Source organism: Canis lupus, chromosome 17 (genome assembly GCF_011100685.1).
Source record: "Canis lupus familiaris isolate Mischka breed German Shepherd chromosome 17, alternate assembly UU_Cfam_GSD_1.0, whole genome shotgun sequence".
Lineage (NCBI taxonomy): Eukaryota > Metazoa > Chordata > Mammalia > Carnivora > Canidae > Canis > Canis lupus.
Window position 1 is genome coordinate 50,561,042 of NC_049238.1, and position 23,763 is coordinate 50,584,804.

The 23,763-nt window shown below is 36.0% G+C and overlaps 1 protein-coding gene across 13 annotated transcripts in view; it reads left to right on the forward strand.

Annotated features, from left to right (window-relative positions):
- The window catches only part of EXOC6B (exocyst complex component 6B), a 628,567-nt gene that overhangs the window by 64,314 nt on the left and 540,490 nt on the right, over positions 1 to 23,763 (forward strand). The gene's annotated exons all lie outside the window — the stretch shown is intronic.

Sequence of the window (23,763 nt, forward strand, 5' to 3'; positions counted from 1 at the left end):
GTTTCAAAATTGTTACATAAATGGAATTGTACAGTATGTGTTAATTACCTTTGGGATTGGAATTTCTTTTTGCTCAGTGTAATTCTCTGGAGATTCATCCAAGTAGTTCTGTGTATTAATAATTTATTTCTTTTTGTTGCTGAGTAGTATGATATGGATGTAGTGTCACAGTTAAACCATTCACTTGTTAGAAGGACATCTAGGCTGTTTGTAGTTTCTTAGCTGTGGTACCATATGAAATATATATTAGATCTTTCTTTCTGGTTCCTAGCTCAGAGCTCCTGAGGCACATCACCTTCCCAAGCATTTTGATATGTCTATTGACTGAGAAGCTCACAAATCCTGTTCTTTAGGGAATTTTGTGATCAAATCACTGGTCATTGATGATTGGATTCCAGCTCCAGCCTCTTACCCCTCCCCAGGGGCTGAGGGATGGGGCTAAAGTCTCTAACCCTCGAGGTACCTGGGTGGCTCAGTGGTTGAGTGTCTGCCTTTGGCTCAGATTGTAAACCTGGGGTCCTGGGATCAAGTCCTGCATCGGGCTCTCCACAGGGAGCTTCTCCCCCTGCCTATGTTTCTGCCTCTCTCTCTGTGTATCTCATGAAAATAAATAAATAAATATAATCTTTAAAAAAAGTACATTGTATCTTTGCAACTCCGTATATGCAAGGGTTTTCTTCATATCCTGCAACCAAAACTTTACGTTGCAATAGCTCGAATGCAGATGCAGTTTACAGAATCCAGATATCTTACCTTAAGCTAGACAGTAAAGAGATTTGCACTAAAGAGAAGAAAATCTCTTCTATTTTTTGGAATATAATATTTTTTCTCATAAAATATATTCTTTAACGTGTATAATGGGTTAATTTTAAATGAATTAATATTTTGTACTGAGTTTTAATTTCTAATACAGCCTCTGTACACACACACACACACACATATGCATATAATCCATATAAACAAACATTCTCAATTGTTAATACTGTAAGGGGGTTCTGTGTCTAAAAAGTTTGAGAACTGCTAGTTTAGATGAAAGGAAACTGAAGAGACATGGTAGCTGGATCTAATACATGATCTTGGATTGGACACCCTCCAGAAAGAATGAATGCTCTAAAGAATATTATTGGGACAGTTGACAAAATTGGAATATGGATTGTGGCATAGCTTATAATTCTATCAATGTAAATTTCTTGACTTTGATAACTGCTATAGTTAGTTAAGAGAAGAAATACATATTGCAGTTTCAAGGGCACAGTGCAGCATATTCTCAAATGATTTAGAAAAATAAAAATACATGTGTATATATATAGAAAGAATGATAAAACAAATGTGACAAACTTACAAATTGGTGAATTCTACATAAAGGAGTTATGTATACTGGAGTTCTCTGTACTACACATGCAATGTGAAATTATTTAAAAATAAAAATTAAAAAATTATGCAGTAATATAATGAATCACTTAGCAGATTTTACAGGTTAATTGGTGAGTGTTTTACTGTTAGAGAATGACTAAAATGTTTTGAGCTGTTGGTACTCTAGCTTTGTAAGTACTTTGAAGTTTCTCCCACTTTCAGGGGCCACTCTTTGTGCTCTGCTGCCCCCTAGTGACTTTTATGCTTATCAGCAATTTACTCTGCAAGTACAATAACGGAAATTTAGGGCACTGTAGTCACTTAACAATAGCAGTTGCTCTGCTCTGGGATTTTTAAAATCAGTTTAATAAGAGCAAGGAAGCTGCAGAGACAGTTGATAATAATTTTTTTAAATTTAAAAATTTAATACTGTTCTTAGAGAAATAAATGTATTTGTGGTTTAAAAAATAAGTAAAAAGATTTTTTTTTTTTGTTGTTTTTTTTGCAGGGGATCAGGGGGAAGATACTACTGTGAAGCCATATCTCATGATCTCTTTTTCTTTGAATTAAAAAATTTGTTCTTAAGGTTCCTTTGAAATGTATCCTCAATCTCCTCTTTTTTCCCTGTCTCTCTAAGATAGTGTGTATTGGTTCCTCATATGGCAGAAACAGTAAAACTTACTATATTTTCTTACTCTTTCTCTTTCTTTATTAGTCCATAATGTTAGTCAATAATGTTATTGTAGTGTTTTACTTTATAGTCTGGTATGCTTAGAATTCTTCTAGGCTATAATTTCTCATTTGTAGTTAAATAATCCAAAGGCCCAGAAAACCATTTGTCATCAAACTGTCTAAATTTATTTGGCAGGTGTTGAGACAGTGATAGTCTTTTATTTACCTTTGTGTAAATATTCCTATGTTTTGCTGCAGTAATACTACTGTTAGAGATTCGAGAACGCTTTTTAGGATCTCGCTGGGGTTGTTATCAAAAACACTATATTTACTTTTTTAAAATCTGCAAAATTCTGAAATATGAAACATTTCTGTTGCAAGGATTTTTAGGTTAGGGATTGTAGACGTGTACCTGATTTCCTTTGCTTTGACTCCCAGTTATTAGGTATAAAGCAATCTACTAGCTTATGCTACTTTCCATCTTTTCTGTTTTCATTAGTGTATAATTTTAAAAAAGATTTTGTTTGAGAGAGAGAGAATGAGCGAGAGTGGGAAGGATGAGCAGAGGGAGAGGGAGAGTGTCTTAAGCAGATTCTGTGCTGAGGGTGGAGTCTGATGTGAGGTTTGGTCTCAAGACTCTGAGATCATGACCTGAGCTGAAACAAAGACTTGGATGCTTAACTGACTGTACCACCCAGGTGCCCCTATTACTTGTATAATTTTTACATACTAATTTTTATATACTGTGTTTTGTCACTTTTAATCTGATCTTGTTTTTGTCTTAGAGTTGCAGTTAAATATGTTCACCCAGCCTTTGTGGTTGTAGTTTCTCCTGTCATTTAGTTTGGTTGAAGCTCCTTCTCTAGTAGTAGCCTTAAGAAGGACTTGTGTGAACCACGTTTTCAGTTAATTGTATATTCAGAGTGGCTACTCTATAGACTTTATACTCAAAAAGGGAGCTGGGTTGAGCAGAAAAATCTTGGATTTTCTTTTCTTGATAATAGTTTCTCCCCCCTCTGTTCATTGGTTCTTCTTTTTTTAATCTTTAGGAATTACTCTAAGGATTACATTGTGTATCTTTGACTCATAGAGTGTAACATAAATTATTACTCTGATTACATTCTTGACACTGTTAGGACCATAGAACACTTTGCTTTCATTTATTTTCTCCTACCTGTTAAGCTATTGCTGCCATGGATTTTAATTTTATATGTCATTTAGTGCCCATAAGACATTATCCTTATAATTTAGTTGAGTCAGCATTCATTAATGTTTACCCATTTTGGTTGATTTTCATTTCTTCCAGCATTTTGAACTTCATTCTGAGGTTACTTTGTTTTTGCATGAAGAACTCTCTTTAACAATTCTTTTAGTGCCAGCACATTCTCTCGTATTTTTGCTTGTTTGCATGAAAAATGTCCTTTTTTTAAACCTTGGTTCTTTTGAAATTACGGTAAAACATGTAACATAAAGTTTACCATTTTAACCATTTTCAAATGTACAGTTTAGTGGCATTACGTATATTTACATTGTTGTATGGCCATCACCATCATCCATTTCAGAACTGTCCTGATGTTCTCAGACTGTACCATTAAACAATGACCCCTCATTCCTCCTTCCCCACTGCTCCTGGCAGCCACCATTCTGTTTTCTGTCTCTATGAATCTGACTCTTCTGGGTACTTCATACAAGTGGAATCATATACTATTTGTTCTTTTGTGACTGTTTTATTTCCTTAGCATAATTGTCTTTAGGGTTCATCCATATTGTAACATGTGTCAGGATTTTCTTTCCTTTTAAGGCTGAGTTAATATTTTATCATATGTGTACCTCACTTTGTGTATCCATTCATCTGTCAGTGAACACTTGGGTTGCTTTTTCCTTTTGGCTCTTTTGAATAATGCTACTATGAACATAGCTGTAGAAGTATTTCTTCAAGTCCCTGCCTTCAGTTGTATACCTTTAAGTGGAATTGCTGAAACACATGGTAATTTCATTTTTAATTTTTTGAGGAACTGCCAAGGTATCATTCAGTTGTTATTTGACTATTTTTTCTGTTTAAAAGTCAGCTCTTAATATTATTCTTGTTCCTTTAATATTTTCTCCATTGTTTTTGATTTTCTGCAGTTTTACTATGATGTGCTGAGATACAGTTTTCTTTGTATTAATCATATTCATTGGTTTGTAGGGCTTGAAACTATGGAGTGATGTCTTTCATTAGTTTTGGGAAATAGTTGACTACTGTTTCTGCCCTGTTACAGAAAGGCTAAACTCCTTTCATGAGAGTCACAAGTTCAAAACTATTTTTGCTTTTCAAAACTTTTCGTAATGTCACTAAGATATTATTTACTTCTTTTACTCACATTTCTGCAGGAGACTATAGTATAATATAGCCAGAGGCTACATGATTTATGAAGACAACATTGATATAATGGCTAATGTGATGCTACTTATGTATTCTTATTTATTTTATAAGATTTTTTATTTATTCATAGAGACACACAGAGAGAGAAAGAGGCAGAGACACAGGCAGAGGGAGAAGCAGACTCCATGCAGAGAGCCTGACATGGCACTTCATCCTGGGTCTCCCTAGTGAGACCCCACCAGGGCTGCCCTCCTGCTTTCTTTTTAACTAATTGACTATACCTCCTCCTTCCCATCTGTCCAGCTATTGTTGTCATTACTTTGTGAAGTGCCTTGGTGTACTTTTGTTGCTTATGTTTATGTTGTTTGAAGATTTCTAAGCTTTTTGGATTTCTATTCTAATTCTCCAGGAAAAAAAAAAAACACTTTAAACTGTTAGAAATGTTTCTGGTTTTAATTTTCTAGAGCTAAGCTGATAACTGTAAAACCTATAATAATACTGCTACTTTCTTTTTATAATTTTATATATCATCTACTTTCTGCTATAATCAGATCAGACTTACCTCATTCCGTATGATTTTTCTCCCTCTCTTCTCAGTACACTTATACACTAAGGTAATCAGAAATTAAAGGAACAAAATGCTGGACACCAGGGGAAAAACAAGAGGAGCTGAGCCAATATTCTTTAGTCACTTTTTCCCCTCAGATTTGCTAAATCTGTGCACAAATAAAGAAGTTAAGTTTCCAGTAAAGAAACTAAGCACAAAGCCATGATTAAGAGGTACAGAAATCAGTTTTGGACAGTTTTGTGCAGCTAAAGTGACATAAATTAGACACTTAAGAGGTAAAGATCCTGGAAAGGAAAAACGGAAAGAAAACAACACTGTTCTGTGCTTCCTTCAACACACTTGCTGAATTCTTAAACCACACTGGGCAAGAGGCTAAGAAGACAAAAACGCAGAACAGGATGTTAGGTAGTTTTGAGGTTTGGAGGAAATAAAGATTGTATCAGTATCCACCTGAAAGAAGGGGCCCTAATCATCACTCCAGTGCTCTTTGTGATGGGATACCATAAGACAGTACTGAACCAGAGATAGCCACAGCATTAACCAAAGCCCAACCTTGGATTTTTAGCAAGTTCTGGCTGGACTAAGATCACTGCCACTCTATCTGTCTTACTAAAAAAGAGGGAGGAGGAGTAAATCTCTAATTCTTAGGGAAGATAAGATTATCCAGGATCTCTGAATTTTTTTTATCCCTCTTCTGTCTCAAATCACCAGGTATGCTAAAAGAAAGGATCACATGACTAAAAGTCAAGATCTATAGATGATACAGATATTGACACTATCATGAAAGGACTTTCAAATGTTTGTGATTAATAAAAAGAAAAAAAGGGAAAAGATTAACAAAATTGATGAAAAGATAGAAAATTTCACCAGAGCCTTAAAATCTCTATTATTTAAAAATTGAGGAAAAAATTCAGAAGTAAAAAATAAGATTTTTAGAATTAAGAACTACAAAGGTGGTTTATCAGCAAGAGAGGATTTGTGAAGATAAATCAATAGAAAATATCTAGATTGAAACAAGAAAAGGGAAAAAAAAGGGCATAAAATATGGAAGACTGTAGGAAACACAAAGCATACGGTACACAGTCAAAAGGCCCAACCAGGAAGTTCTCAAACTTTTTCACCTAAGTATGTGATACTTTAAAAAATACTGAGGGCCCCAAGAACTTTTGTGTATATGGTTATATTTATCGACATTTGTCACACTAAAAATTAAAACTAAAAAAGAAATTTTTTTTAGATTTGATTTATTTGAGAGAGAGACAGAGACAGCACAAGCAGGGGAAAGGAGAGAGGGACAAGAGGTCTCCCACTGAGTTTGGAATCAATCCCAAGACCCTAAGATCATGACCTAAACCAAAGTCATATGCTTAACTGACTGAGCCACCCAGGCACCCCAAAATAAAAAAAAAGGATTTAAAAATAAGAATACAGGGCAGCCCTGGTGGCTCAGCGGTTTAGCGCTGCCTTCGTCCAGGGTGTGATCCTGGAGACCCCGGATTGAGTCCCATGTCAGGCTCCCTGCATGGGGCCTGCTTCTCCCTCTGCCTATGTCTCTGCCTGTGTCTCTGCCTCTCTCTCTCTCTCTCTCTCTCTGTTTCTCTGTCTCTCATGAATAAATAAATAAAATCTTAAAAAAGAAAGCAGGATAAGAGGAAACCATTTACATTAATATAATTACCTATTTGACTTAAATTTAAATCTATTATCTTGCTATTTTTCATTTGTCCAATTTTTTTGCCCACCTTTTCTCTTTTGCTTTCTTAACAGAATGAGATTAACCAGATATATTTTAGGATTCTGGTGTGTTGCATTATTGGCTTATTAAGTACACCTTTTTGTTTTATTTTTTTAGTGATTGCTATAGAGATTACAATGTATATCTTTAACTTATTGCAGTTGCTGTGGCCTGAATATTTTGTGTCCCTTCAAAACTCATATGTCAATATCCTCACCCTCCCTCAGTGTGATAGTATTAGGAGATGAAGCCTTTGGGAGAGAGATAGTTTAGGAGACATCATGAATGGGATTTGTGCCCCTATAAGAGAGACATGAGAGTTTGCTCTTTCTCTGTACTCTCTGCATTGTGAGGATGCAACGAGAAGATGGCTGTCTGGTAAACGAGGAGGAATTGGACCCTTACCCAACCCTGGATTTCCCAGTGTCTTGATCTTGGGCTTCTTAGTTTCCTGAACTGTGAGAAATAAATGTTGTTTAAGCCAGTCCATGAAAATTTGTTATAGCAGCCTGATTTGATTAAGCCAACAGTCTACCTTCAAATGATAACCATGCTATTCATGTGTAGCATAAGATTCTTTCTACAGTAGGATTTCATTTCCCCCAATGACCTCAGTTATTGCTAACATATTTATATATTACAAATTCTACAATTCCTTGCTAATTATTTTTTGTTTAAACGTTGTTATAATTTAAAGAAATTTAAAAAATGATAAAAATTTTTGTATTTCCCATTTGCTCTTTGTTCTTTTGTGTAGATTCATATTTTGTCCTGATTTCATTTTCTTTTTGCCTAAAGAACTTCCTTTAATGTTTCTTCGTAGTGCAAGGTCTGCTGGCAACAAATTCTCTTAAGATTTTGTCTGAAAAAAAACTTTATTTGTCCTTAGATTTTGAAGAACATGTTTTCTGCATAGTGAATTCAAGGTCTACGGTTTCTCTTTTGGCATTTTAAGGATATCTTTCCACTGTCTTCCTGCTTACATAATTTTGATGAAAAGTCTGCCGTAACCTAATTTTGTATCTTTGTGTGTAATGTGCCCTGTTTTCTCCTCTGTTTGCTTTTAAGCCCCCTGTCCCGCCATTACTGATTTTCAACAACTCCAAGAAACTTTTCCTGACTAGTCCAGTTTGATACTGAACATTATTTTACATTACTATAATACAAAGTGTACAGATTTAAACTTTATATTTCTGTACAGGTTTATAATTGCCTTTAATTGTGTTTCTGTCTTTCCTTACTATTACAGTATGAGCTCCCTAAAAGGTAAACATTCTTGTCTTTTTCTTTTTAATAAATTCTCAGTAAATATTTATTAAATGAACTCATGGTGGAAAAATATCTAACCCACCTAATATAGCAACAGTTTCTATTTAACTTGCTATGGTCATTTTATTATTTAACAATCAAATTTCTCTTGCCTTTTAAAAGTTTATTTCTTACAGTTTAGTGTTTCTTTTTTTTTTTTTTAAGATTTATTTATTTATTCATGATAGACATAGAGAGAGAGAGAGGCAGAGACACAGGCAGAGGGAGAAGCAGGCTCCATGCCGGGAGCCTGACGTGGGACTTGATCCTGGGACTCCAGGATTCCACCCTGGGCCAAAGGCAGGTGCCAAACTGCTGAGCCACCCAGGGATCCCCTAGTTTAGTGTTTCTTAAACATTTAAAAAAAAAATTGCCCCATTTTTCCTTATGAAGGAAATAATCAAGCTACTCAGTAGATTGGACACCTAGAATGTGATACTGATATTCATAGCTTTGGGAGAGTGAGCTAAACATAATTATGAATAGATAACTAGTCTTTGTATTTTTAGTGATGTTGTGGCCATATTAGATCATTATTTTGTTGACTTCAGAGTTAACTTGTATAGAGTAGCAGATTCTTTTTTTTTTTTTTATGATAGTCACAGAGAGAGAGAGAGAGAGAGAGAGAGAGGCAGAGACACAGGCAGAGGGAGAAGCAGGCTCCATGCACCGGGAGCCCGACATGGGATTCGATCCCAGGTCTCCAGGATCGCGCCCTGGGCCAAAGGCAGGCGCTAAACCGCTGCGCCACCCAGGGATCCCAGGGTAGCAGATTCTTTAAGAAATTATACGATCCAGACCAGATTGATTGATAATAGATAATTGATAATAGATGAATGGTGAAAATATGCACTAGATCTCAGTTGAATGGCTAATAAATGTTAATCTTAGGAGCAATCCTGAAAGGAAAGCAATTTACTTTCCCTACAGTTACTCATTATAATTCCTTAATTTCTTTTATTGAACCAATCATGTAGTTTTTACAACCTCTCTTTTCAGAGGCATGTCTCTTAATATGTTAAGCTAGTTTTTTCCCAACCTTTATTTTATGCTTTGAGTTTTGGTATCACTCATTTTATTAAATATTTTTAATTTTTAATTTAAAAAAAAGATTTTATTTATTTGAGAGAAAGAGATAGCGAGAGACAGCAGGAGTGGGGAGTAGAAGGAGAAGTAGGCTCCCTGGTGAACAGGGAGCCCAATGTGGGGTTTGATCCCAGGACCCTGGGATCATGACCTGAGCTGAAGGCAGATGCTTAACCAACTGAGCCCCCAGGCACCCCTCATTTTGTTAAGTTTTATTTTGTATAGAACAAGGTTGTTTCAGATTTTATTTTTCTCTTTCAGGGTATTAAAAATCATTTTAATATAATTTATGCAGTTGAATGTATATTTGATTTCATGGTCTAGGTATAAAGTAAAAATATTGACTAGAGTGGATACTAAGATGACTTAATGTAGAGACAGTTAATGACAAGTGAGTTCTTAATCAAAGACCATGACCATCACTAAACTAACCCTGTTTTGGAACACAAAAAGCCATTATGGGAAGGCTAATTGTGATATGCCAGGACAGTTTTGGGAGTATGAACCAGATCATTGATTCTGGATGCTAACATTTGAAAATGATTTCTTGGTGGAGAATGTGACCTTGGAATTATGATTTCTCTTAGAATTTCTTTTCAAGGGAAGATGCATATAAGAGGGAGGGTAAACAAAATATTTTGTTTATAATTTGCTGTAAAGATGATTTATTACAGTTTAATATTAAACAGCTCAGAAGGCCTAAAATTTGTCTCACTTGGTGTTCTAATTGGTGTTTCTCTCTGACACATGGTGTGAATCAACTGTCCTTCCAACTTGAAAGAGCGGAGAGCTCTCTGACGCAACTCCTTTGTTCTGGGGAATTGTTTCCACTCTGCCTTCAAAAGGGAGGAACATTAAAAGCTTTGGCTCATGACAAGTTCTCTCCAAGTTGGACGCAGTTGGGGGGCTGAATGAATGTTGGCTAAAAGAAATGGTATTGGGGACTTCTTCTATAACCTGGAGTTTTTTTGTTTTTTTTTTTTTAAAGACTGAACATTAACTTTTCAAGCTTTCTACTCTTGATTTTATGTGATTAATGGTCTCTCCTGCCCCCTTAAAATGGAACCAGAAAATCCCACAGTTCTGTATGTTGGTGTTTTCCAGGGCTCTCCTGTCTTAGATCTTAGAGTTGCTTAGGTTTCTGCCCTTCTCCATAGTAGAGTTTTCTTTTGTGAAAATATTCGTGTACCACATAACAAAGGGAAACATGGAAATGGAAGGTTGAATGACAAAATCATGGTCTCAAGAGGTCTCAGAAGACTGGAAAAGTAGACTATAATTGTAATAGGTAGTAAGTTGTAGATTTAAGATCTCAACTGAGTGAGTATAGCAATATATAAAAGCAAATTAAAAGATTTTATGTGACTTTAAGCTCAATATGCTGCATGATATGACTGCCAAAACTGGTAAAGCATTATTGTTAGACTATTTTAATAGAAGGTGAGTAAAAAAGTTAAAGATGTGTCTTTTTTTCTAGCTTGTCCATGCTTGATTTTAAAATTGCTAGTATTTATAGCATGCTTTCTGTGTGCCAGTCATTGTTTTGAATGCTTTATTTCTATTATGCTATTTAATTTTCACACAACAACTGTATGAAGTGGTTGCTTTTATTATCTTCATTTTACAGATATGGAAACTTAAATATAGAGAAGTTTAATAACTTGCCCAAGATCACAAGTTAATAAGTAGCAGAACCAAACTTGAATCCAGGAAGTCTGGCTTTGAAGCCTGTGCTCTTGACCATTGTCCCATACTGCCTGTTTTATTACATTTTAAGAAGAATGTTGACTACTGGAATGTGTCCAGAGGGGTGAAAACCTGGACTGAAAGGCTGTTTATAAGCGGAATAGTTGAATAATTTGAGATTGTTTAGTCTGGACAAGGGAACGAAGGGATCAAGGACTTGTTCTCAATGGTCCTTTAAGGGCAAAGATAAGATAGATGGTGAAAATTATAGGAAGGCAGATTTTATTTTTGTATAAGAACTTTGCAAGAGACATTGAAATGGGATCAGTTGCCTCATAATGAACTTTCTTTTACTACAGATGTTTGAAAAAAGCTGGACAAGTGTTTGATAGAGTGATCATCTCTGAAATTTCCTTTTTCTGTACATTCTTATTTTAAAGAGAAATCTTTAAAATGGGCTAGCGCATAATATTCTTAAACAAATGCTTCTATGAAAAAAACACACAGCATTGATTCCTAATGGAAACATGGTGCTCATGGTGTGAGAGGAAGGGTGTGATCTAATGTATTTTTGTTTAAAACATTAAAAGTTATTTTGTAAATAGCCTTGTGATTCCAGTAGGGAATTCTTTGTATGTCAGGTTAGTGGAATAGGAAATGACAGAAAATGGCCTACTTTTCCCATTCACAAATCAGAGGTTATATATCAGAGGTTCCATGATAACCATTGAGGCTCCCCTATTCCCCTCCCATTTGAAGGCTCATGAAAGAACATTAATTGTTTGGCCTCATAGTTGCAATAGAGGGGCCCTAGGAAACTGCTACATCAAGTTTTCAATTGAGAATTTCAGGGGAATAATATATTAATGTTTTAAATACATTTTGAGATTGTGATCGATAAGAAGAGAGGATTAGAATATAGAAAAGATATGGAAGGGGATGCCTGCATGGCTCAGTTGGTTAAGCATCCAACTCTTGGTTTCAGCTTGGGTCATGATCTTGTGGTCATGGGATTGAGCCCTGCATCAGGATCTGCACTCAATGTGGAGTCTGCTTCAGATTCTTTTTTTTTTTTTTTAAAAAGATTTTATTTATTTATTCATGAGAGAGAGAGAGAGAGAGAGAGAGAGGCAGAGACACAGGCAGAGGGAGAAGCAGGCTCCATGGAGGGAGCCCGACGTGGGACTCGATCCCGGGTCTCCAAGATCACACCCTGAGCTAAAGGCAGCGCTAAACCATTGAGCCACCCGGGCTGCCCCTGCTTCAGATTCTTTATCCCTCTTGTTCAGATTCTTTATCCCTCTTGTTCACTTACTCTCTCTCAAATCAATCAATCAATCAATAAAATCTTTTTAAAAAAAGATACTGAATTTAAAAAATTCTGACCAATGGTGATTGCTTCTTAGGTATGTAGGGGATAGATTGTGAGAAGAAATTCTCATTCTATTTTTTTTTACATTTATTTGATTTTTGGACAAATATTAAACATTAGACCCCAAATTACCCTGAAGTGGTTACTTTTGTTTGGTTTTTATCTCAATTAATGTTTTATTGAACATCTACCTATTATGACCTAGTGCTACTTTAGACTTTAAAAATGCATTTCCTTTTTTCAATGCTAAAAGCAATACATGTTTATTTAAAGAAAGTCTAAAGTTACAGAAAAGTAGAAAGAAAAAATGTCACAATTGCATTATCCAAACATTGCCATTTGTATTATTTTGGTGTCTTTATCCTTCAGCTAGCTCCCCCTTGACTTCATCCTCTGTCTCATCTTCCTGTTTCTCCTTCTCTTCCTTTTCCTTTCATCTTATTCTTGATGTAATTGTGGCCGCCTGGGGAAGATAAATGTTTTTGTGTATGGGTGGTGTCAAAAAGGTTGCTTCATGTGTGAAACGATGGTAGTAATTACTCCAGTAGGATTGTCTTTGAACAATAAATGAATTAGTGTATGTAAAGTGTTCAACAGAGAGCTTGGTATATATTTGTAAATACTTTTACTATTATAAATTTGAGCTGGATTTATCCTTTAATGTCAGTGATTCTGTTATAGTAAGATTTTCTAGATTCAATAGCTGGGTGGTTGAATGGCCTCTAATTTTCAGTGCTTTTCTTATGAGTTGGTACTATAAGTAACTTTCCCCTGATGTTCCTGAGCTGTCATTACAAACTCAGACATACACCTCAGACATTTTTCAGAACCATCAGGTATAAATTGACTTAGTTGTCCCACATCATGTGTGGTAGGACTTCTCTGCATACCCCTATGATAATCATTTAACAGAATACTTAATCCAGGTTGAAATGATGAAAAATTGCTAAGTAACAGGGCATTTAGCATTGTCCTTTGTTCAGCTCTCCATGACTGTATATTACGGTGTCTAGTTTTGGTATGAGACTGATGGTTATCATTATGATAACAGAGTTCTTGACTACTTTTATGTTATACCAAATACAAATCTTTAACAGACTGTACCCCACTCTCCCCCTTATAAAAAAAGACTTTGCCAACAAATTTTTTCTCTCCTTTGAGAGTTAGCTTGGTAATTTGGAGCATATAACCATGATGTTTGGGAGTTATCTGTTTCCATTGTTGTAGCCTGATTGTCCATGGTTTAATCATCAGTAGTTAAAAAAGAAAGCAAAAAATGGTTCCAGGCTGCACAGTACCATAAAAAATTTCCACCTGGAAGCAATTTTTTCTAAAAGCCCTGAGGGACTGCTGTCACCCTCCCCCTTTTGCTGGCAACAAGGGCCAGAAACACCAGTTCCCTTCAGAGCCAGGTCTTGTTGCTGTTTAATCATCTTTCTTCTAGTTTCCAGAGAAGGTTAGAGGAGAGCTGGGGAAATAACAAATTATTCCCAGACACATCTCTTCTCCCACAGTAGGTTTCCTTGAACTCTACGTTCCTTCCTTTCTTCCTAATTCCTTCTTTTCCTATTTTGCATTTTAGTTGAAGGTACAGATTATTCGCACTGCTAGAACTTGAATTTACCTTTTTAAGTAAGAATGTTTATTGTTAACTCTAGTGCTTATCTTTGGAGAAAGTTTAAATGTGAAACATTTGGGATGCCTGGGTAGCTCAGCGGTTGAGCATCTGCCTTTGACTCAGGTCATGATCCTGGGTCCGGGAATCGAGTCCCGCATCGGGTACCTTGCAGGGAACTTGCTTCTCCCTCTGCCTATGTCTCTGCCTCTCTCTCTGTGTCTCTCATGAGTAAATAAATGAAATCCTTAAAAAAAATGTTGAAACATTTTTCAGGCATCACTTTAGACCCTTTGTTACTTTATAATGCATTCTCTTTGGACAAGTGTTGTTCCAGAAATAAACCCTCAAGGAACGCAAGGTCCTGTAGGGAAGATCAACATGTAAATAAATCATTATGATATAGAGTGCTCAAAAATATGAACAAATAAACATTTCAAAACAGAAGAGTATTGACTCTGCTTTCCATTGGTAAATGTCATTAGTAGTGGTGCCCATTCATTTCTAGAATAATACTAGGCGTTTGTGGAAGAACTTTAGGAAAAACAGGATGGTAGTACTTCTGGTGAAATTTACCTCAAACCACACAAGATTTCATAGGTTCAAGGCCAGTTTAAGTTTATACAGTGTCAAAATGAGGGTGAGGTGGTAAATGAGGATGCTGTGGCTGTTAAGGAATACTGCTGAGCAGGGAGCCTAGCGCAGGGCTCAGTCTAAGGGCTCTGAGATTATGACCTGAGGCAAAGACAGATGCTTAACTGACTGAGCCACCCAGACATCCCTAGGCTCTTATTGATCTTAGCAAGAATAGGTCCTTTGGGGTGATATGGATAAGAAACAGGTTACATTGGGTTGAAGAGAGCAAGTCCAATTTGAGGAAATAAAAGCAGTGGGTGTTGATGGCTCTTTTAAGAATCTTAGCTGTGGAAAGAGAAAGAGAGAGAAAGGATGTCAGAAGGAAATTTATCAGAACAGTGATTTTAATTGAACAGTATTTATTTATTTATTTGAGAAAGCAAGAGAGAGCAAGAGAGGGTGAGCATGTGTGCAAGCAGGGGGAGGAGCAGAGGGAGAGAGAGAAACTCAAGCAGACTGCTTGCTGAGCATGGAGCCAGTCTTAGGGCTGGCTCTGAGATCAAACCTGAGCTGAAACCAAGAGTGGGTGCTCAATGGAGTGTGCCACCCAGGCACCCCTAAAATAAATTCTTAATTTGAGGTATCTCAGACTGCAAAGATAGTATTAATAGTATGAATATAGGTTTCCCTTCTTTGAAAAGGCCATCTTTTGGCTTCAAGTTCTCATGGGAGATTTCCCTCTACTCAAGGTCAAGTCTCAGGCAGGTAAGTGTCCTTGCAGCCTACCTTTATGAAACTACTGATTCCTTTAATTCTTATGGGGAAAGGTTTTTTTTTTTTTTTCTTATTTTTCACTAAGGGTGTAGCCCTTGGGTATCTTGGATTTTTTCATTTGGAGGCCTCTGATTGGACTGTCTACATATTATGGGCTTCTTTTACTGTATATGGCTCTCAAATAGAAGCCTTAGGTTATAGAGGATTGGTACAATATGGATTCCTATTCTAGTTTTATTTTAGCTTCTGGAAATTTTCCTTATTTTGTTTTTTCCTTAGCCATGCACTAAAAAGATTTAGAAACTTAATCCTAGCAGTTTTGGGAGTTTAGTAGTAGAAAGTTTTTTCATGGTATATCCCATCTTCCATAGTGTTCATGGAATTTAGTCTTATTTTGCCTATTTTGTTCTCCATTACTTTTTAGGATGGGAACTATTCTGATACCATTTATTCACCCTTCTTCAGGGTCTTAAATTGCTTATAGACTACAGAGTTTTAAATTGTGGTCACTTTGGCCATGGGGTGTCAATAAGCAACGCCTAGCAAATGAAATTGGACCAGGAATTGAATGTGATTTTGGAAAGTCTGGTTCTTTCTCAGAAAGTCAGAAAAATGTGTGTGTATGTATGTTTATGTTTTATATATATGTGTGCAAATCACATAGATATACATTTATTGCATACACACTATATAATGCAGATACACATGTACATATATATTATACACAACATACACATCTACAAATGATATCTGGAACATTTTTTATAGTTTGATTTAGTGATTTTGGGAAATTTGATTGGTCTAATTTTGTTAGGCCTACTTTAAATCTGTATGCCTAAAGAGACTGGGACTATTCATTTATTTTTATTTTTTATTTTGTTTGTTATTTTATTTGTTTTATTTGTTATTTGTTTATTTGTTGTTTTATTTGTTATTTTATTTTAAAATTATTTTTAAATTTAAATTCAATTTGCCAACATATAGTGTAACACCCAGTACTCATCCCATCAAGTGCCCTCCTTAGTGCCTGTCACCCAGTTGCCCCATCCTCCCCTCCGAACCTCCCTTTCGGGAACTATTGATTTAAATGTTTCCTATATCCTGCCTCCATTTGTTTGCTTTTCTGTATTATCAAGATAGGAGTTATGGTGAGTTATATCTTTAATTTGGAATTTCCTTGCTTTCCTTAATTTATTTTCTAATAGACTGTTGTTGACTTGACTGATGTTTTGTGACAAGTTCCCCTTCTCTACTTTTCTGTGCTGTTTAAACATTGCCAGGTTTTCAGAAAATGCCCTTTGACTAGGTACCGGTTGGAACTTCTCCACCCTGTTTTTATCTCTCTGAAAATAGCTATCATAGAAGTGTGGGGTTCCCTTTCTGCCTTGAGGGAGATCTCCATCACAATCTTCCTTGGTTGCATGGGCTATTTTGGTGAAGCCAGTTGTATACCTTGGTGTCTGCAGGATGGAAGAAGGATTTGAATATGACAGTACAAGAACATTTGGGTACAGTCTTCAGCTCAGACTTCCTTAACTAGCATATGCTTCCCATGTCCTTGATGATGATATACAGTGATCTACTTTCACCTTTATGTACTCTGCGCATCCAAATTACCATAGTAAGGTCTGAGTTAAATTGATAGATAAGCTATAAGTAAGAAGAAGAAGGAACCTTAAACTCCACTTGACCTTCTGCAGTTTCTCTTTCAACATCATGCTCAAATCTGTTTTTCCACTTTATTTTTAACCTTTGGGATAAACAAAATTACTAATGATGCTTTTATGAAGCTTAATGAGAAGAAAATGTTTCAGGACTAAAACCATGACAGAAGTTAAAAAAAATATATATGAAAAAGAAAAGACCAGGATAAACTCTGGAATTGTTTTCTTGGATTAATCAAAAAATTCAGTCTTTGTGTTTTGAAGTTCTCCTTGGTTCTAAAAACATCTCAACAGCTAAACTTTGTTTGATGTGATACTTCTTGCAACTGCCTTTGAGACAATCAGACTCCCACATTTTATTCTCCTACCTTTCTTTCTCTTTCTCCATCTTTAGCATACATGAAGGATCTCCTCTGTGCCCAGCTCTATTTTAGGAGCTGGAGATAAAATAGGCAAGATACAGGCTCTGCCACAAGGAGATTAAATGTTCTAGTAAAGAGAAATTGACAAGTGAATGAGCAATCAGAATATTGTTTCGTACATTATGTGATGGTGTTAAAAACAAAGGAGGAAAACATAACAGAGTCTATGTAGCTAGAGAAGGTTTCCTAGATAAAGTTAGGTGCATACTGAGATTTGAAGAGTGAATGGGAGTTAACTCTTGGAAGAAAAAAGGGGGAAGAGCAGTCTAGCAGTCCTGGGAACAGGATTCCTTAGCATTGTGTAGACTTTGATTTACTGTTGGCTTTTTCTTGATTTGCCTGCTACCTTTGAAGATTGAAACGATATTGTACTTTTTGGATTCTTTTCTTTCCAAATAGTAGAATATTGAGGGAAAGTAGAAATAGGAAACTTCTCAAAATTGGAAATTTCCCTTAAAATAGGAAATTTATTAACATACCATGAAATTGGGAGATAGAACTGTTCATCATCAAAGACCCAGGTGTTTTCCATCTTTGCCTCTTGCCATCCTCAGATTATTGGCAATGTCTCTTCTCACCTCAGAATGGTTGTTGCATCCCCAAGCATTGTATAGGAAAGTGTCTGAAGTAGGGATGCCTGGGTTGCTCAGTGATTGAGCGTCTTTCTTTGGCTCGGGTCGTGATCCTGGGGTTCTGGGATGGAGTCCCTCATCAGGCTCCTTGCAGGGAGACTTATCCCTCTGCCTATGTCTCTGCCTCTCTGTGTTTCTCATGAATAAATAATAAAATCTTAAAAAAAAGTGTCAGAAGTTGGAAGTGCAGTTACTTTTCCTGCATTCTTCAGGAAAGAAAACCTTTTCTTTGATCTTCACTTTGAGACTTCTCTTTATTTCACATGGGGGAAAGTTGTGTCACGTATTAACTGGTCATGGACATGGGGAATGGAATAACCATGTTTGGTTTATAGATTAGTTAGTATTTACCACTTGAAGGTCGGATAGGAAGGTAGAATACGGGAGTAAATTGAGACTCTTCCAACAGGAAGAAGAATGGAATAGCTTTTGCACAGGCACAACTAAGAGGCAGCTGACTCATCCTGAAGTAGTATAAGCGTGTATGTATGTGTGTATGTGTCTTTTTTTTTTTTAACCACTTAAGCTTTGTGTCCAGCATTAGCTTTTCCTAATTGTGTTTTCTTTGGGAGTCAGGTCCAGATGTATCAGTAACAAGTGATGTAATTTTGACTATGGCATTTTAACTTTCCTTGACCTCAGTTTCCTTTATTTTACAATAAGAGCCTCGAAGACCTCTTTCAGCTCTAACATTTTAGGGGTTCATGGAACTTTTTTGCTTTCTTTGCTTGAAAAGGAGACAGATCAGTATACTATGGAGGATACTTTCTAGCTGCTTGAATTTGGCAAGTTGCTTCATTTTCTTGGGTTTCAATTCCTCATTTATAAAATGGGAATAATGTCTAATTAACAAGGTTCATAGGATTTAAGTGAGATAACTTGTGCTCATAACATTATTTATTTATATTTCTCTTTGGACTAACAGATTTGAGCTGATATAGGCTGTAGCAAATGATATAATCCTGTAATGGTTAATTATAGAGGAATAATAAATATTTGTTGAATAGAATTCCTGAAGGGCCATTTTAGAAGTTAAAATCTCTCTCTTAAAATGCCTATGAAATCTATGTGGGATGTTTGACAGTATGCATCAGATGTAGCCACTAGTATAAAACATGTTACTTTTTATAAAAACTTATGTGTATGTGTGTGTGCACGTGTGTGTGCATGGTTTTCTTTTTTTTTTTTTTTTTTTTTTGGTTTTTTTTTTTGGTTTTCTTTTTTTGTGTGTGTTTATATGTGCAGTTAGGCTCTGCAAGGCAGCATTTATGTGATTGACTCAAAATTTAGGTTGTAAAAACTTGTCAATTCCCAAGCATTTCTTCCTGTTTACCTTTTATTGGTACTAGAATATTCTTCAGATTATGACAAATAATGAAACCAGTGGTACAGTTTATTTCATAGAAAGTCTTATTTAACTGTGGCACAGGTACATTAAAAACATATAGCTTGGGGATCCCTGGGTGGCTCACCTGCCTTTGGCCCAGGGCGCGATCCTGGAGTCGTGGGATCGAGTCCCGCATCGGGCTCCCGGCATGGAGCCTGCTTCTTCCTCTCTGCCTGTGTCTCTGCCTCTCTCTCTCTCTGTGTCTATCATCAATCAATCAATCAATCAATCTTAAAAAAAATATAGCTTTTCTCTTAATCCTGCTCTATATCAGAGGGGTGCCTGGGTGGCACAGTTGGTTAAGTGTCTGACTCTCAGTTTCAACTTAGGTCATGATCACAGGGTTGTGGGATTCAGCCCTGTGTAAGGCTCCTTGAATAGCACAGAATCTACTTGTCCCTCTCCCTCTATTTCTCCCTACTGCTCACGCTCTCTCTCTCAAATAAAGAAAATCTTAAAAAAAAATCCTGCTTTTATATTAGAAATGGAAGTTTAAATATTAGAGTGATTTATATAAAATATAATTTAATAACTAGTTATAAGTCTTTGGCCAGGAGGTATTACAGAATATAGCTTTTAGATTTTTAAACAGTCCCTCTTGACCATATCAAGTTGGGAGTTTCAAGGAATGTTAGAAATGGGTTATCAGTAGATGGCAGTCTTTCTCTAGTTTAAGTTTTATATTCCAGATTGGGGGTGGTGGTGGTCCTGGTAGGGAAGCTATTCTTTGTTCAAGTGCAATGTTGACAACGAATATTAGGTTAGCTTCTGGAGGTCTATAACCTTTTCAGAACTTAAGACTTGTTTATTTTTATTTTTAAGATTCTGTATCTGATAGATATGTTGGCTAGCACTGAATAAGGCTGGGATACACTTGAAATTCTGGTAGAAATTGAGCTGTTAAGTAGTGATCTATAATTGCCTTTTTCTGTACTGGGCAATTGAAAAAAAAAACTTTTAAATCAGTGATTTTTAACCTCTTTGATAACCAGATGGGAACTATGGATCATTTTCCCTTAAAATTATATATATGTGCTTCTCCTTATACATACATTAAATCTGGAAGTTGTGGATTTCTTGATTGGTACCCATGTAACACAAAGTTTGTTAAATATAGTTCAATACCCTTGTTTTAAATATGTGGGTTTTACATTTATTTTAACTTTTTAAACTCTCAAGATACTCAGGAGATCTGCTATAAACCTTTGATGTTATCCAACATTATTATGATTAAAGAGAATAGTAGAATCATAAATGCCCTAAGATAGGAGAAATAGGTAGGGGCTAGTGATAAAGATGTAGGAAATTCTATAAGTTGTTTTGAACTAATACCTGTTAACACTCTTCTGAAAAATGTATGATCTTTACAGTTTATTGACTTAATTTGAAAGTGGAAGTTAATTGTAGAAAGTCAGACGTAAGCTGATACTTAGGAGAATTTGTAACTGATTGCTTCCTATTTTCTAAATGAGAAAGCTAGGGGTCAGAGAGATTAACTGAGTTAGCCAAAGATTCATAGCTGGTTAGTTGCATTGCTACAACCAAGGGTATACAGTCAGGCAGCTAAAATCCACCTTTCCTTTCTTTGATTTATATTTTTTTTATAGGAAGTTCAGGGGACAATGGAGCTAGTGAGGCGTAATTAACATGTTATGACTTTCTTAATTTGGGGACTTTCTTTTTTTTGAGTTGTCTTTTGTGATATTAATATAGATCTTTGGAAGGGAAAAATGAAAAGTTCTACAGAGTAGAAGGAAGTAGATTTGCTACTTAGAAGTATGACTAGGTCAAGATATAACTGAATTTGGAACCAAAGAGTTGTCTGATACTGAATACTATCTGCTCATGTCATTTAGATTGATACATTTTCATTGGTTATTACTTTTCTATTAGTGGGAAGGAATATTAGGATCTTCACAGAGAAATCTTTCTTTTTCTTCTCTTTGGAAGGGGATATTTATGCTTATTTGAAGTTAGTTGAAATGTCAATGGTAGATTTTGTCTTCTATCTATATTTCAAATAGCTCCTTCAGGCAATTGGTTATTTTATAGTGTGTCTTTATTGTCAGAACGAGAATTGTTTATAATTTATTTGAAGATCTCATTAGTTCAAAGGAAGGGGAATGAATCTAGATTCTGGTGGGTTTTCTGAAATAAGTGTTTAGAATTTTTACTGGAAGCCAAACTTTTGTATGCGTTGTCTGAAGTTACTGCTGAGTTTTGGGCAATGGAATTGGTCTGCTGAGAAGAGTGTGTAACATCAGGGTCATGATCTGGCACCTACTAATGATTCTAGAACCATAAAGTGTTGGTAATGAACAAATGTCTATTTGTTTAACAAATATCAGATGTCAAAGAGGTTTTAGAGATATTAGTCATTCCTTTAGTCAACAAATATTTACTCATTGCCTACTACCTGTCTGGCACTATTGTAGAGGTACAGTGGAGAATATGGCAGACAGAATTCTTGCCCTGGAGTTTATCATTTAATTGGGATGTGTTAGGGGGAGAGATAGACAACAAACCATGGATGATAAGAATGAGAAAATTGTTTGAAGATATAGAGGATGAGCCATTACTAGCATAAGAATAACAAAAATACAATTCTTGAGGGAAGAAGAAGCTTGAAAAAAAAAAAAAGCCATTGTAGCTAGAACATAGGGGCTAGAAGGTGGCTAGGTGTGGGAAGCTGAGAAAAATGAGGGTGGGGAGATAATCAGAGGCTAGATTGTATAGGGTTTTCTAGGCCATGGTAATGGTTTTAGATTTTTATTCCTTTGGTAACGAGAAGCCATTAGAAAGATTTAAGCAGGGCAGCCCCGGTGGCGCATCGGTTTAGTACTGCCTGTGGCCTGGGGTCTGATCCTGGAGACCTTGGATCGAGTCCCACTTTAGGCTTCCTGTATGGAGTCTGCTTCTCCCTCTGCCTGTGTCTCTGCCCCTCTCTCTCTGTTTCTATGAATAAATAAAAGCTTAAAAAAAAGATTTAAGCAGAGGGATAACATCTCAATTATTGCTTTATAAAGATCATTTTAACTGCTGTGTGGAGGGTGTCTATATGGAGATGGAGAGATTGGGAGATGCAAACTTTTGGGAGTCCATTACCAGTGATACAGATTTGGATGAGGGTTTTAGTGGAAATGGTGAGATGCAGTCCACTGTTAAGATATGTTTTGGAGGTTGAGTTGTTAGGATCTATTAATCAATTGGATGGGGTATGGGATGGAAAAAGGTGGATTAGGAGTAATTCCTGCATTTGGATTTTTGACTTGGGCAACTGGAGAGTGCCATTAGTTGTGATGAAGTGAGTGAGTAGTGTGGAAATTTTTGGGAGGAACATGTCTGAGAGTGGAGATAGTTTGGTGATAGATGATTTTTAAATTTGAGATGGCTTTTAAAAATCCAGTTCTAATTGTTAAATGGCAGTTGGATATTTGAGTCTAGTGCTCAGTGAAATGCTCTGAATTACAGGTGTAGATTAGGAAGTCATTATTATGTACATGATATTTTAAAGCCTTGGCATTAGATGACATTGCTTGGTAAGAGAGCATAGTTAGAAAAGATAAGTTGTTTTAGGAATATTTAGAAAATATGAGGAGGATGAGGAGGAGGAGCCAAGAAAGAAGATTGAGAATCCTTGTCTATGAAAGGATAAAAACCACACTATTGTGGTATAATTGAATTATAGAGAAAAGATTGTTTCAAGAAGGAATGTGTATCATATTACAGCAAATGCTGCTATTAGGTGGAGCAAGATGAATGCTAACTATTGGAAGGTGGGGAAGGGACAAGGAGTTTTGCAGGGAGGGGAGCAGAGAAATAAGATGATAGCTAGAGGGAAATGTGTAGGTAAGGACAGTTTCTTAAAGTCATGTTTAAAAAAAAAAGTCATGTTTATATGCCCATAAGAAGATTGAGCAGAGTGGGGAAATGTATGCTGTAGGGCATGGATAAAAGGGAGTAATTGAAGGAGTATAAAGTTCGTGAGAGACAACAAGAGAGATTGACATAAAAGCGCTTGGGACATTTTTTCCATTGTTATAGGAGGGTGGACAGAGTAGGAGTTATAGAGTTAAGAAAGTTGGTTGATTGTAGTGGGAGAAGAAATATTTCTCTTTTTCCTGTGAAATGTGTAGTCAGGTCAGCAGCTGAGAGTGAGGGGATAGATATTTGAGGAAAGGACAAAGGAACGTTCTCACAAATAGTTATTTTGGAGAATACAAAGTGATTTTGTGGTGGCGGTGGTAGGGGGTATGGTTTTAGTAGTATTATCTAGCAATATTTATTAAGTGTCCAATTTAGATTTGTGGTTATATAGCTAAACTGAGTCAACCCAGCACAGCTGTAGTTTTCTCCAGCAACATCAACTTCTTGGGTACAGTTATGGAGTGATTGGATAGTTGACTTTATCCAAAATTGAGTTTTTCCAGGTAAGTTTCTGAAAGAAAGTTGCAAATGAGTTATAATTCAGTCCTTTCATTTTATGACTATAATTCTGTGATGAATTATATCACATATATATGTGTGTCATATTATATCATATATGTA